This window comes from Dysidea avara, chromosome 5, assembly GCF_963678975.1.
Source record: "Dysidea avara chromosome 5, odDysAvar1.4, whole genome shotgun sequence".
NCBI lineage: Eukaryota > Metazoa > Porifera > Demospongiae > Dictyoceratida > Dysideidae > Dysidea > Dysidea avara.
The window spans coordinates 25,771,852-25,788,805 of record NC_089276.1 but is presented as its reverse complement, the minus strand read 5'-3'; the positions used below and the strand labels follow the sequence as shown (position 1 = coordinate 25,788,805).

Genomic DNA, 16,954 nt, shown 5'->3' with positions numbered 1-16,954 from the left:
CACTTATTTATAGTGCTGGCTTACACATATAAGTCTACACAGAATTTTAAGTGTTTTTGCTTGATGAAACTCCCCCCACCATAATGAAATGGCATCATAGAGTACATATATCAGTGCATCAAATTACATCATGCAGGTGATTTTGAGAAGCATTATAATGCTTGTTAGAGCAAATATATTTAGACTTATCCACAACATTACACATGCAGAGATGCAGTACCAATATACTTTTAAAAGCTTAATTAATTATATTGCACTTAAATATATTGGTATACGGAATTTATGCAGAGGTGAAAAGCAAAATTATCGAACTGTATAATTATACAAGGTAACTATGGCTGAACACTGAATGGCTTGCTAGCCCTATCTGAAGGATGACAACAAATTGTTAGGGTATTTACCAGTCCCATTCCTATAGCTAGTCATGCATTAATGCTGATATGCACTTATGAAAATCACGAAACCTTTTAATCTGTTTTGAAAATGACACTTATTAGATCTCTGGTGACCTCTTGTGTGGCTGTCTGGTTGTGCAGTTGTGATTATATCACAAAAATTTGTCCCATTTACTGCTAGTTATATGCCTTATATGGCATACATGTAGTATTCCAACAGTAATTTAATATTTTGAAAATGCTTATGATATTTAATGTCTTTTTAGCTAATACATACAAAAATTACAATTGTTGCTTAAACAGACTGTATAGACTTGTAATTGTGAATTATAGTATTTATTTATTATTACTGTGTAGTAAGGACTCTATACAGAGTATGACACACAGAAATACAGTAAACACTAGATTAGATTAAATTTGTAATCTACAGTAAGTAAGTATAAATCTTTAAAACCATTCAAAGATGGCTGGTTGACAATGTTCTCTGAAAGATTGTTGCATGATCTAATCATTGAAGGCAGGAAGGAGTAATGGTATGCGTTAAGTTTAGCATTTGGTGTTCTAAAACACTGCAAGTAGCCCCCTGCATGGTGTACGTTAACATTGGAGTTGATATACAGATAGTACAACAATGAGATAATTATCTTGTAAAACATAACTAGTTTAGAGTAGGTGCAGCATGATTCAAGAGAAGGCCAATTAAGTGAGTTGAGCATATATAGTGGTAACACTGTTTTTCCAAGAATAGTCATTCGTATTGTAGGGACGGTGCCATGTATATACTATGGGAAGCATACAACAGTATAGTGTATGGGAGATCTATCAGGAATCCAACACATTGTAGGAATCTTGTACAGGACAATAGTGTGAGGAAGTGAGGAAATATTGATATTAAAAAAGACATAAATGAAAGTATTTAACTGTGTGTTTTGAGTGGCACATGAATGGATACACAGTGCACACAGAATCAGTATCTGATAGAGCCATCAACTTCTTTATATACAGGAACATCCTTAAGCTGGTGCTCAGTCATATCCTGAACAGATACATTTTAGCTAATGACATAATAAAACATTAGTCATCATATCGAATAACGTGTACATCACTGCTAAAGGGAAAGTTTGTGCAGACAAGAGGTCAGGTACACAGGTGACTATGCTATCAATTATGTACGTTGGTACTTGTTACTATCGACTACTTTATAGGAGCCATATAACTGTTAATTGCAGTATAGTTATGTATTTGTGCTTTTTTTTATTTGCAATTTGTTGGAGTGATTAAATCAGGGATGGATCCAGGGGGGGCTTTGGGGGCTGAAGCTCCCCCCCCTTCATATTTAGGTTTTACTTGATCAATATGCTGAGTATTATAATGAAATTTTGTCTTAGCATAATTATATGATCACTAATAATACAAATACTCATAAAACCACCTTATAAACATCTTTCCAAGGTATTATCAGTGGATTTATGCTAAAGTTTACCCAAGAGATTAGTACCTTGAGTTAGCCCCCCCTTTTTATAAATCCTAGATCCGCCCCTGTAAATGCTTGTGAAATACCAGGCAATGAACTATTATACAGCTACAATAATTATTGCTGAAATCCAAATCCAGGCATGCATAACTATGTATTTGTCACAATTATATAGCTACTTAATAGGGACAATGTGTTATAAAGTTATTAAATGTAACTATATGCTAGCTTCCAGCATTAAACGTAAAAATGTTTTCTTTAGCCAGGAAAACAGGCTGTATATAGGACCAGGTGTCCTACAGACCTTCAGTACTTAACTGTGCTGAAAAGCTTTAATAAATAAAATTAATCAGCCATGCAATTAACTAAATGACTGTTATACAGCTATATGCCTTGAAGCTGGTTAACTGTAGCTAAGTAGACATTTTTGATGGTTGGATCATAGGATCCTATTGCTAGCCATACCTTGAGCCCTTCAAGTATGAGTGTATGCATGCATGAAGCTTATTAATGTGTAGCTCAGTATAGCCGCTAAATATAATTTTCACTCTAGCTACTGCATACTAGTGTACCTGCAGCATTGCGGCTTTTTAGCCTGTGGCTATAAGTCATCAATGCTATACTGAGTGATATACATTCGTGTATGTACGCTACGATCGATGCACGTTGTAACAATTCGTCACTATACTAAGTAATAACTGCATGCACATTGTCATTTCCATTGCTTCGTTCTGATACAATGTGCATCCGGGGAACACGATCCATCCTTCATCGTTCCAACCATGCTTCCCCGGAAATGGGCCATATTGCTGGCCCTAGGGACTTCTAGTTGTCCCCCTTTCAGTTGTCCAGCACACTTCAATGGCGGATCCAGGATGAGGCATTTGGGGCAAATGCCCCCCCCCCCTTCAAGAAATTGCATACAAGATTGAGATACTCTAATAGAGCAGTCAATTACTCTAATAAAGCAGTCACAATGTTCATGAGGCAGTGTAGCTTACTTATGAAGCTATAAATAGGATTTTATTTTACATAACAGACGTGATATAGTTGGTAAGGATAACTAGCTATTATTGTCGTGACCTTTTTTTTTTTTTTTTTGGTCTTCAACTGGTTTTCAGCGAGTTTTTTTGGTCTTCAACTGTTTTTCAGAAAGGTGCCCCCCCTGTTTCCAAACTCTGGATCCGCCCCTGCACTTGCTCCTATGTGCTGGGGGTGGTAGGCAAGGGCAGTGCATCCAGCCCGGGAAAAAAAAAAAAGAAGTAATAACTGCATGCATATTCGCCCAGCACTCAGGCGCCCTATAGCTAATACTGACGTGTTAGATCACTGTGCATGCAGTGTCTAATGTATGCACCTAGCTATGGTATAACTGCTATAGACTTATTTTGCTGAAAATCCTGAAGAACAGTGTTACGAAATCATCGTACGTCACAAATCAATATGTCGGCATGCACAGGGGGATTTTCCCATATGATCTAACTTCACTCACGGTGAAGACAGCAAGATGAAATCTTCTATAAATAGCTAGCTGTGCAATGGAGGAGCAAGCAATTCACTGATCAAAGCATAACAAAGTCAATCTCTGACCAAACAACAGCTATATATAGTTAGCAGCAATGGCGCCAGTGCAAGGATTATTCTACACTCTTCTATACATGATCATTTTAGCTAGCATGAAAGCCAGCTCCTCCCCGTTGCCACCAACAAACGATACGAACTTTGCTGAGCTGAGCTCTGGAAATGATAGCGCTGCTAACTCTAGCAGCGGCGTTGGCAGCGGGAACAACAGTACCGTCAATTGTGGCTGCAATGTGACAAAAGTGTTAACCAAGTGGCTAAGCCCAAGTAAGAAGGAAGCTGGAATCAGCAAGTTAACGATGGAAACAGACTTCCTGATTAGTTTAACTGACAACAAAGAAGTAAATGCGAATGCAATGCAGACATCTGCTACTATAATTATGTACATGCACGTCATGCACGTGTTTCCGACCATATCTAGCTAAATAACTAAGTAAAGTTTGTATAATTATAGCTAAATAGCTAAGTAAAGTTAGCTAAATATATAGCTAAGTAAAGCATAATTAAAATAATCATTATGCATTATCATGAATGTTGACTTACTTTACAGAGTTTTGGAGAATGTTATGATAGCTACAAGCTCAACTTGGTCTACTATCCAGAATCACAAAATGTCACAAAAGATCTGTTACAAAAGTTCTACAATGGCCTCATCCTTCACCGAAGGTATATCACAGAAGTGATGTTGGTGGAGTTGGAGAAACTAAGACTAACAGGACAAAGAGAGATACATCATTCACTCCATTCCATTAAGGACCAACTTGAACACAATATTGTTCGCCTTTATCATCTGGTGAGTGTTAGTTCTATGTAAAATGCATGTATATAGCTAGCTATACTTTTAGCTTAAAAGTTTCGTATTTATTGTAATTCTATATATTGTTTACCAACATTTTGTGTTGTGTATATAGCTGAACATCACTGGATGCGATTGTATACCAAGTGACTGCTTACAAGCTGATGAACAACTTGCGTCTCTAATAAATGCAACCAAGGACTGCTTCTCACCCAGAAATTATCCGGTCAACAGTGTAGCCAGGAGAATCAAAAATGATGCTGACAGTCTACAGAAAATTCTTACACAGTTATTAAAAGAATCACCACAAGAAAGACAATGTCATGGTAGCACCCATCACTGTTCATACAGTTTTTCCCCAACAAAAGCTAAAATTACTTTTGATAACAAGTGGTGCCATTACTAATAGCTACCGAGAAGTGTGTTTTTAAAAACATTTTAATTTTCAGATGAATACATGACCAGTGATTTTTTATTGTGTGATTTTATACTATTTTACTCGCTTACATTTACTGTAATTATACAATTTTGTATTTTTAAGGTATAAAGTGAAAATATAATTGTGTGAACAAAAGCTAATGACTACAGAATAACAGTATACAACTGGTAAATTTGACGTATAATGGGGTGATGGATCATAACATATATACATAGCTACTAAGTTGCTACATCATGACAAGCACTCATTAATCTGTCATGTAAAGACTGGCTCTGTTCAGCTGGTGTAGCATCAAGTCTTCGTAGAGATGAGTTCCCAATAAGTAGTAGTCTCATCCAGTTGATGCCAAATTGACAAATCGCTTTGGACACTCATCAAACTACAGAACACATGTAGAAACCTGTAATGACCTTGCTAGTGTGGTACAGTAACACAATCATATCCTATTGAGCCAACACTACATGTATAGGGATTTTCCTGCTAACACATTACTCATTACATTCAGTATATATACTGTTTAATGGATTCTCTACAAGTGAAGTGTATAGTTACAGTGCTACACTCTATAGATTACTATCCTGAAATTGTACAAGGCTGCATCTTTGAAACTTCTTTTTCTGGTATGGTTTAACAGTGAAATGATTAGCTAGTTCAGTATAATAGAAACAGATGAAGTAAAATTATAATTGTATCATTACGTTGGAAGTTAGCTGGCAAATATAGCAATGAAGAAACAAAGTACACAAACATGTAGCTGATCTGCTAGCAGTAATCTCAATGGGCTACCAACTTGATGTAAAAATGAGCTCATCATGCAGAAGCCTTAATAAAGGCCATCTGCATGAACACTTGTTGTGCAATGATATTTTAAATGCTGTATTCACTGATGTTTTTAAATTAAAGCTATTAAACATATCGAATTGCATAGAAGCTTTATATGCTAACTTTTGCTGAAACCTAATATAGGAAATATATACAACACTTGTAGCTAATGACTATGGGTTAAAGTATACAGTGGAAACAACAATGTAATATATGATTATTAGTTTAATCATCACAATGTGTGAGCCCATGATAGTAGAAACATTATGTACAAACATAGGTCAGATTATCTGGGTCAATAGGGTTGTGTGGGTCTTAAAGTGTGTTCGGGCTGGGTTGGATCAAGTGTGATTCAAACTCAAAAAGATGTGATCTATTTTATGAAGAATGCAGTGAATCATATTATAGCCCTCCAGGTCTTATGCCTGGGGTGGTACTTATAGATTTCATAAATTAGGGGCTTATGTGTCAATAACCACTAGTCTGAACTGGAGGTTGACACTACTTTGCATGGTCTCAGTCTACATTCATAGCAAAAAAAAAATTCTTTTTACTTAGATCCATTGATAAAGGTATCTATTTTCAGAAGTTGAATGATAACTGAAAATTAGTCACAAAATTTCGTAATTTAATCTGTGAGAAATCATAAATCTGAAAGCCTTGATATTTCCCTCCTGATATTTAAATTTGTAAGTATATATATACTGTATACCTGCATTATTATGATTTTATCATAAGCACCTTCATGAATATAGGTAAAAATACTGAACCCGACCAGCACACATGCATTTGTACAAAATAGCTAAAATGAATGGTAGATAGTATAAGCAACCAATTATCAACCAGGTTTTGTCCTAGCTTGGTTTAAGAAGTTCTTACAAACTCTCAGTTTCACCATTACCCAAGCTGTCTATTAAGTAGTTGTGGTCCCATGACACACAAGTGTCATCCTGTTACAATGATGCATGGCACATAAGTGAATACCAAACACATTAAGCCTATCTACTCAATGTGGTGGAGTCAGTGCATGGTCTCCAGTGACCTTCTGGTAGGCATGATGAGGCTATTATTCTACAAAAATTGAGCATTATGCTTTTGAGCAGTGCTCAAAAAATCACCTATTATGCTTTTGAGAATTGCCCATTATTCCCAAAATTATGCCACCATAATTGGCTAATAATGACAGTTTATTCCTGTATCAGCCCATTTTCATTGATGTTTAAGCTTCAAATAGTCTTGAATTTTTAGCTGGTCGCTGTATTAGAGTATTTCATATCAACGTGACTGCTTTATTAGAGTAAATAATATTCGGTGACTGTTCTATTAGAGTTTCTGACTGCTCTATTAGAGTATCTCGATTTTTTTAACGGAATTATGCAATCTGCAGATTTTCCTACTGTTAAAGCTTTATAATCACCTAAAAATGCTAGCATAATTCCTGATTCCCACACATACCTATTATGCCCGAAATTATGCTGGCATAATCGCCGCATCCCTACCTTCTGGTAGCAACTGCTAGTTTGAAAATTAGAAGATACACACATTTAATTAACATGCATGTATATGTATGTACGTTCCATTACATCATTACCCATCATATTGTAAGACAAGATATCAATGCAATTTTAGTTTTACACTGAAGTTTATATGGTAGAAATGCAATAGAGTGAACTATAGAATACAGTAACTGTATACAGATTAACAGGTGTTAGCTCTAAATGACATTGGATAGTAGTTATTATTGTTGTGTAGCTACATGTACAAGAATTTTATGGCTTGGTGGGTGGATTAATATTGTACTATATGTCTATAAATGGATAAGTGTATAGTACGATCTGTTGTATCACATTCAAAACAATGTAAACATTTGTTGTTGTTGTTGTTGTTGTTGTTGTTTTTGTTTGTTTGTTTGTTTTGTGGTAGAGAACTGTTGCTGCTGTGAAAGAAAAATTGTGGTTCTACAAAATCTATTCCTTTTCAGAAGATTTATGTTATCAGCAGTGTTAGGAGTAACGCGTTACGTAATATTATTACTTTTGTGGTAACAAAGTAATATAACGAAATACGCTATAAAAACAGGTAATATAACTCAAGTTACTTTACTTACAAATGTAACGCGTTACCTAAATAATATAGTTACTGTAACGAGTCTAATAGGATCTATGGTAATATTATTACTACAAGTAACGAAGTAACTAATCAGGTTAGCTATCCTCTGAGTAACGCCTAGCCACAACGAAGTAACGAGGCCTACTGAATGAAGCTTATTCACCAGCTTCTTACTTATAACCAAGATTTGCATATTGTCCAACAACGCAATCATGTCACGTGATAACATGGTAGTTTCACACGTGACAACTTAAGGCTGTGGACACAAAGTAATATAATATGTAATATTATTACAGTTACTTTATTTTATGGGTAATATGTAACTGTAACTAAATAGTTCAGTTGCAAGTAATATGTAATATGTAACTAGTTACTTTTACAAAGTAACTTGCCCAACACTGGTTATCGGCAGGTATGTTAAAGAGGAAACATAAGTGAGACATCTGCAAAAGTGCATACGGTTTATGCAACAAAATGATATATTGTCATCATTAGTGGTATCTACTACATTTATATAGGGCAGTAAAAACATAGGTACAGACACTGCAGATTTAGACTGATATCTTATAAAGCATGCTGAGTATAGATGCTCAGGATTAAGTTATTATTAATTGCTGTCAATTTAATGCATGGCTTATATCACAATTTAATAGAAATGTTATATAGCATTTCAATTCAATAAAGAATGTATGATTCATAAGTTTGACAGTACTCCATTTCAGGAGATAAAGCCAAGCATTTTAAAATAAGAAAGCTGTTTCTGTTGTAGTACAGGACTTGATAAGCTGCAACATTATTTATGAATTACTTATAGTGGGTATTTATAAACTAATAAACCATCATTAAACTTCCTCCTACATGTCAGCACACAGCACTACATTCTCACCCCAGAGTACAATTATATTAGAGCCACCAAACTGAAAATGGGGATTTCAAACAACAACACAAAGTATTGTCTGATACTAAATGACACACGATATGTTGTGTGGTCCAAAAAGCCAATTGAATACTAAATATATATGATCTATATACCACAACAGAGTGTGGTTTTACATTGAACCACAAGGAAGAATTCAACAATGACATCCACAGGAATGTAAACACAAGGATATCAACAATAAGAAAATCTCTAAAAAAGGAATAAGCTATATATAGCTTCACAGGATTCAACAACTGCTTACAATGGTGAATGTATAAACACATCAAGGACAGGATAATAGACAACAACAATATGACAAATTAATAACAACATCAATAACATGAAGCATAAAGGGAAGTAGAATACTTACAATTCTTCTAACAGGTGTTGTAATGTCATATGACTGTCTATACATCTGTAGCACCAGATCAGTGAAACTAGGCTCTAGGGCTATACTCCAAGTTCAACCTCATTCAACAGGATGGTACCCAGTCTAGTGATCAGTTTCTTCATTAGGTAGTATTCTTGTACAATGGATGGTAACACAACTGCATCAGTCATTAGCTGTATGTACAGTGATAGTACATATAGAGTTACACCTAGACTGGTGTCTCTTTGTTTACATTTACCAATTTGGCTATAAATGTGTGCAATTTTATTGTGCTGCAACTATATGCATTAAATGATAGTTTCCTCTTCTACACTAAGAATTCATCAACAGGGCTAGTTTCATACATGAACCATGCAAAATCATGCCCTTGCTATATAAATCAGTTCATTAACACGGTTTGTCTTAGCATGCATGCCCACTATAACAAGGTGAGCTTATTGATGCTGAGATGAGCACTAGCATAGTTTCCGACACAATATAGATGCACATTTTAAATTGAAATCTTTTGTGACGTATTATACACAAGTATTGAAAGTCATACAATAAATTTCTTCATACAGTTTTTACAATCCATAGATGTTTTACCAGTAAGAATTCATAGCAACAGTGAAGTAAGTACAGCTAGCTACTACACTTTCAGATTCTTATAATGAATAGTGATTCACACACACACATATATGTCCATCATACATTGCTAGATTTTACAAGCGTGCATTATTGATAACAGTTATCTCAACTGCTGTATCTAAATTTCAATGACATCTGTGTAAATCGATTACAAATATTTGGTAGATTCAAGTTCATTTCCTAATACAAAAAACCCAATGTTGCATCGTACCAACTAGTGGCTTCCATAATTATATTATACATTAAGATACAAAACACTTTCAATATCAATATCATATTGTACTGCTAGCAACAGGGATTATCGTAATCTAACAAAACCATATGTATTACAATCAACCAAATAGTTAGTAGACTGTGTGCATAGCAATCTAAAGTGACACCATTTAAGTGGCTATTTTACACTGAAACAGTTTGTATATATGTAAAGTAAGAGTGCATAAACAAACAACAAAAGAATATATATATATATATATAAGTTGATGTTGTGCTACCTCTAAAAACCAGGCGCCATGCAGCTAGCTAATTCATCTGGAATTAACCAAAGATAGTATATATATATATATATATATATATATATATATATATGCTACTATGAATTAACCAACTATGTATTACTATTTTACAATAGGGTTGTACAATAATATTATAGGCTAATTCTCGTATTTCGTAATTTATGAAATTTTCGTAATTCGTTCAATTACGTTGCTATGCACTGCTAAGGAAGTGCTTGTTAAACCATATAGATTATAAGGCCCCTATTTGGTGATTATTAGTTTCTCATCCAGGCTTTTATATAATTGTTATGATGCGGGCGGGAGGGTATTACCATTATACCATTATTTTATAATATTAACACACTGATGTACAGACCTTGTCCAAATTGTCTTTCTTTCATATTACAAGCATTTCCTTCACCAGCTGAGTCTACTTTTCGTGATCGCCAACTGTTTTCGACAGTAAACTGAAAGCCTGCTTTGATGAAGTCGATAGAACACGATTGCAGCTGGCACTGCAGCAATTTGTTAAGGAAACAATAGTTCTCCTGGCGATATATAGCGCATTGTAGCATTCATCAACAAAAATTTATAACAATTTGGTATCACGTGTTCTTCTGAACATGCACAGAGTAAATAATGGCTTACCATGCGGTAGCTTAAGAAGGATGCGGGCGGTGGATGAGAAACTAATAATCACCAAAATTTTTTTTTTTTCCCGGGCTAGATGTAATGCCCTTTCCTACCACCCCCAGCACAAAAGGCAAACGTGCTGGACAAGAACTGAAAATCGGGACATCTAAAAGTCCCTAGGGCCATTTGTTAGGCCCATTACCGGGGAAGCATCTGGTGATCTAAACGAGATGGAGCGGCTTCCACGGATGCACATCGTCGCTGACCTCAACAGGGAGAAAGACAGGGTACAGCGAATCCACGACAAAGTACTACAGTACGATAAAGTACTACGTTTGGAAAGAAGCTCAGCAAGCCGGCGATAAAATGTGATGGCTTCCTTCCCCATGCCCCCAGTTGTGGCAAACACCAATGGAGTAAAAGATGCAAACTCAACCTCACGGACACGGTCACCATACTCCCTCTTCTTCTGCATCTCATGACGCCTATACACAGATGGTATCGAAACATTGCGGTAGCTTTGTGCGTTTGGGTGAAAAACCCTTACATCGAAAAAGGCACCAAATAGGGGCCTAATCTATGGTTAAACAAACCGTTTTTATCAATACGTTACGCACAGACGTATCTTCTAAACTGTTTTATAGTTTGACTAAAGTTTTTTTCCACAAATTCTCTCGACAAAGCCTCAAAGCTGCTCTTCATTTTCGTTCGCGTAGCTATGTAGCCTAAGGGATACGCCCCCTTTCCAACTCGAAGGGATAGGCTATTCCTGGTAGTCTACGAGGCCTGCACAGTTGTTTTTCAGTTGTTAAACTCCTGTAAAACCCGAAAGGAAGGTAATTCACGAAGTCGGAGGAGAGTCGCCACACCCGTATTTCACACCGCCGAAAAGAAACAGCCCCAGAGCAAAGTTTACCTGTGCGGAAGTTTACTATACAGACTCCATTTAACTTTTACTTCTTACGTAAAAGCTGCTTTTCCATTTAACGAACGCACGCACGCACGCACACACACATTTTACAAAAACAATTTCAGTAAACCAGACGCGCGCCCACAGCTGGCCTTCGGCCGGCTGTGGGCGCGCGCCTAGTTAAAAAAGTATGTGGATGCTTGCAGCTATACTACTATACATGTGAAGAAACACTGCAGGGTTAGTTGTCACAACCCTAATCCCAGTATGTTGTAGTGATGTCCAGTTGTTCATTACAGCAACAGCTTGAAATTCAATTTGGCCCATTTTACAGCACAAGTGCTGAAGGTCTGTAGGACACCTGATCCTACAGCCTGCTCAAAGACTTTAGGGTCATTCCATACCAAATCAACAAAAAAAATCCGGACCCTTTTCAATTTTCATGAAATTTGGCACAAACGTGGCCCCTTTCAAGAAACTTTCTCACACCAAAATTTGGCTCATTTCATAAGTCTCCCTTTAAGTTATGACCACTCAAAGTTTCTGCTGAAAATTTTATTTTGCTTACATGTCTTCAATAAAATGGCCATAACTTTGTTTGTGATTGACGTAGAAACATCTGGTTTAGATTTGTGAAATGCTTATTAAATTCTCTTTCAGGTGATATATAATGTTTTATAATTGCTCAAAGGAAAAGGTCACACCACAAAAATGTAGCTTTTTCCTTTGATCTTAATTTTCAAAAATATATATTCTTTGATTAAATATATTTTTGGTTTACATGTTGCTCTAATACCCATCATTCACCACTGTGAGTTTAAAGTTGGGACCAATAGTAGATCATGAGTTATAAGTGTTAATGTGTAGCCTTGTAATCACTGCTGTTTGTATGGTATTTTTAGTGTAATTTCCAATACCAATTGCAAGTTACCTTATATTAGTATGTCAAAAATCATTTTATGCATTAAAATAGTTAGGGTTTGTATTGACAAGGGCTCAATACACTGAAACCATACTAACAGAGCCACTTTTAAAGCTAAGAAAGTTGGAGCAATAATAAGGCTGCCTAATAAAAGAATCACTGATTATGTTTTTGCTGTAAGTTCAGTGTCCTATAAATAGAGGTGGTCTTATTATAGAGGTAGCTATATTTATAAGGGATTTACTGTACAACTAATGATATTCCAATGTATTCTTTCAATTTTACTTACTGTACAATAATATTCGGCCACAGATTATGATGATAGTTTCCAATCTTATACGCGTGTATAATGGATGCAAACGACATGCACAGTTATTCATACATATGTACATGTAAAGTGGAATCGAAATGTCATGTCTTAGTGATATCCAAAGCTTCTTGGTCTTAATACCTAGATAGCTGCTTCATATAGTTGCATTAGAGTAGAAATATTCTATTTTAAGTTGGCCCTTATAAAAAGGTGGCCTTTAAGGTAGCTGCTAAGATATGTTACACTGTATATCACTCTGAATCATACTCTGAAAGGGAATGCCTACTACTGCATGGCCACTTAAAGGCCACCTTTATATGTTTGAACCTATAAATAATGCCTTTGCTGGAAAAATGTACACTTCTAAAACCACTATGTATTGTCTTACTCGTCAAATTAAAAATTTGATGGAATAGAGTGGAAAGTGGCCACCTGTATAGAAAGGCCACCACTCCAATAAGGCCAATTTTAAATTGTTGCTGTACACTTATGCAAATGTATTAAGCAGCTACCTACACATTAAGGCCTATAAATTTTGGCCCTAAGGTAACTGGCTTAAACTCCATACATCAGCTGTATCATGATAAAAATAGCAATGTAGCTCATAATTTGATTCTATAATTGAAAATCATAGAATCATAGAAATGTTCCATAGAAATTACATTGTACAAAGATTCACTACAGCAATTGCACACTGATGCATATCTATAGCTTTAAGTGAAATACATCAACAATCGATTAAAGAAAGGGTCAACGCAACTAACTTCAAAGTTAAATCAGAGTGTTATAGTAAAAGTTGAGACTAAAACTGGTGCATATTGCATGACAGTCTCTACAATCATTCACATGGAAACTTGATACATTGATATCAGTACACAATTGAATTTTTGAAGGTATAAGTTGAAAAGAATGTTAATACTACATCAGTTGTTCATTACTACTTGTTAGAAAAGCTCTAGTAGATTACAATATTGAAACATTCATGCCTGTGTGAATGCAGCTACATAACATTGTTTTATTTGTAAGTGTTTCAAATTACAGTGGAACTTGTCTTAGCAGCCACCTGTAATGAAAGGCCACCTTTCTATTAAGGGCCAACTTTAAATTGTTCAAGTAAAAGATTTGTACACATCAAACTATATAAATAGCCACCTACATTATTAAGGCCAAAAAAAAATGGCCTTACTGGCTTAGACAGTTTCCACTATAGCTACATTTGTGTATCAAAATACGTACTTGCATATCAACAATCAGCATTAAATGCTAACAGTAGCAGTTACTGTAGCTAGTGAAAATCTCATCAAGTTCAATATTTCACTACTATATGATGAAATATTGAACTTGAATATTCGACTTGGTGTCATAATCAGAAACAATATATACAAGCTTGATAAGGGGTAAATTACTTGAGTATATGTATTTAATTACAAGCTTTTACAGGGTTTCCTTACAAAACGTAAACAAATTAACTTTACTTACAAACCGACAATGTATAAAATAATTGTGACGTACTATTATATAAAGTTACTTGCAATTCGTATTACATCTTTGCATATTTGAACCATACAAACAACAGTGATTACAAGGCTACACATTAACACTTATAACTCATGATCTACTATTGGTCCCAACTTTAAACTCACAGTGATGAATGGTAGTTATTAGAGCAACATGTAAACCAAAAATATATTTAATTAAAGAATATATATTTTTGAAAATTAAGATCAAAGGAAAAAGCTACATTTTTGTGGTTTGACCTTTTCCTTTGAACGATTATAAAACATTATAAATCACCTGAAAGAGAATTTAATAAGCATTTCAAAAATCTAAACCAGATGTTTCTACGTCAATCACAAGCAAAGTTATGGCCATTTTATTGAAAACATGTAAGCAAAATAAAATTTTCAGCAGAAACTTTGAGTGGTCATAACTTAAAGGGAGACCTATGAAATGAGCCAAATTTTGGTGTGAGAAAGTTTCTTGAAAGGGGCCATGTTTGTGCCAAATTTCACGAAAATCGAAAGGGGTCCGGATTTTTTTTTGTTGATTTGGTATGGAATGACCCTTTAGCTACTTAAGGTGTGTTTGAAAAGTTGGAGAAAGGAGAAAAAATCCATGACTGGACCTAGGTAGCCTCGAACCTGCAGCCATCCGATTTACGCTCAAACACTTACAGGATTCTACCAGGTGGTCAGGATGTTTTCTCCTTGTTATTTTCATGTAACTATATCCATAGGAATTCTAGAGAGTAATCAATGTGTGCATAGTTTTGCTTGCTTGTATCAAGTGAGTACACAAATCCAGAACTTATAACTGTTTGCTGCAGACAAAGATTAAAAATGATGGAAGCACGACTGGAATAAATACTCTCAATAAAGTATTTGGAATTCAGCTTGTACATTGATACTTCAATACTGTTTTTTTTTTAAATCATGCATGCTAGCCATGTGTTTGCTGTTAGCCTACACAACCTAATGGTTATCAAAAGTGAGGTAATAATATATGGCTACCACTTGACTAGGGGCATTTATAGTTACTTTGATTGATGGTTATATGAATCTTTGTACACATGCAGTGTGTGAACAACATGTACCACACTTACGTATGTAGCTATAAATGGACTCACAGTATGTATTTAAAATATCACATCATTATAAATAAAATTGTAGAAGAAGTTATTCGTGTTGTATACTTCAACACTTAACACAACAAACAGAATTGGTGGAACTTGTATTACACTGTAGTAATACATTTTTGAATTGCATGCACAGCAGTCTCTGCAAGAAAATGCATACAACTATCTCAGTCTACCACTGATTACATTATGGCAATATAATGGTGTCTCCATGAATGGTAAATGTGAAATAACCATTAATGGTGGTTTATACTTGAAAAACATATATAAAAGCACACCAGAAAATGAAGCATGCATGTGTACACAAGCCAGTTTTAAACCCCATCATAATAATTCTCAGAATTAATATTTGAATATAAAATAATGAAAAGAGCCATGAATATGTGGTTGTTTACATGATAAAATAGCTACTCTTTACTCACTGGGTCAGGTTTGGACACAAATTTCATGATGGAGAGATGAACCACAGTAACTCTTTTTAAAGAAATTATGAAAAACTCAGGTTGAGGATTCCCTAAAGATGCATATACACTACAGCACAGTTTAAGAAAATTTGGCAAAACAAATAAAGGTAAATTTAAAGATAAACTGAAACAAGGAATTAGTCAAATTCAAAAAAGGAATTAGTCTGACTACATTACAGACTTTAACTGTAATCCTACAGAATAAACTTCCTTTCTTTCAATATCCTGGTATTCCTTTGCACTATAACATATTTTAACCATTGGTTTCCAAAATATGATACCTGATGTTTTCATTTGAACAATCCCCCCAGGTATATCAATCACTGAACAAATGAAATGGCATTATACTTCAATCTATGTTCGTAGGGAAGCCATCATGTGCGCTATCACAAATCAACACCATGTGCTGCTAGTGAGAAGAAACGGAATGACGTTTAACAATAAAAATCAAGCCCATAACATTAGCTGTTATTGAGTTACATTTGTCTGAAGGCACCAGCCATACAGAACTGCCTGACTGTATGATGTATGTTGTCAGTGATGCTATTTCCAAAATAAACATTTCAAAAATGTACGGCAAAAACTATTGATGGGAACAAAATGGTTGCTATATAGCAGCCCACATATTAATATAATTTATAACACAAATTAGATGATCAGTAATGAAGTTATGAAACCAACAATGCATTTATCAGTAACCCACTAAAGGGTGAAAGCCTTATATGAACAGGAAAACTATATCAAATGTAAGTTCAGGTGGTGAATTGATCCTGCAGTCTATAGATAAGAGCTGCATAGCTGGGACATTGAATTCTCAAGACTGGAACAACTTTCAGTAGTAGCTCCAGTACAACTTTTTACAAATTGAACAGCAATTACCAATAAGTGCTATGCAATGTTTGGAACCACAACATTTAACTACAGCATATATGGTAGCACTCAAATGCAACATCATCTCGTGAGAGTGATTAAAACTTGCTAATTTAAGGGCATTGCACCTGCTTCACTCATGAGTATTCATCTTGTTTCATTT

At 35.1% G+C, this 16,954-nt stretch overlaps 1 long non-coding RNA gene across 1 annotated transcript; it reads right to left on the bottom strand.

The window, feature by feature from the left end:
- Nucleotides 1–4,793: 4,793 nt before the first annotated feature.
- LOC136256766 (uncharacterized) lies at nt 4,794–10,615 on the bottom strand. Its single transcript, XR_010701642.1, has 3 exons — nt 10,424–10,615; nt 8,906–9,099; nt 4,794–5,064 (listed from the first exon to the last, which is right to left on the bottom strand). It is a non-coding gene; the product is annotated as an uncharacterized lncRNA (long non-coding RNA).
- Nucleotides 10,616–16,954: the final 6,339 nt, after the last annotated feature.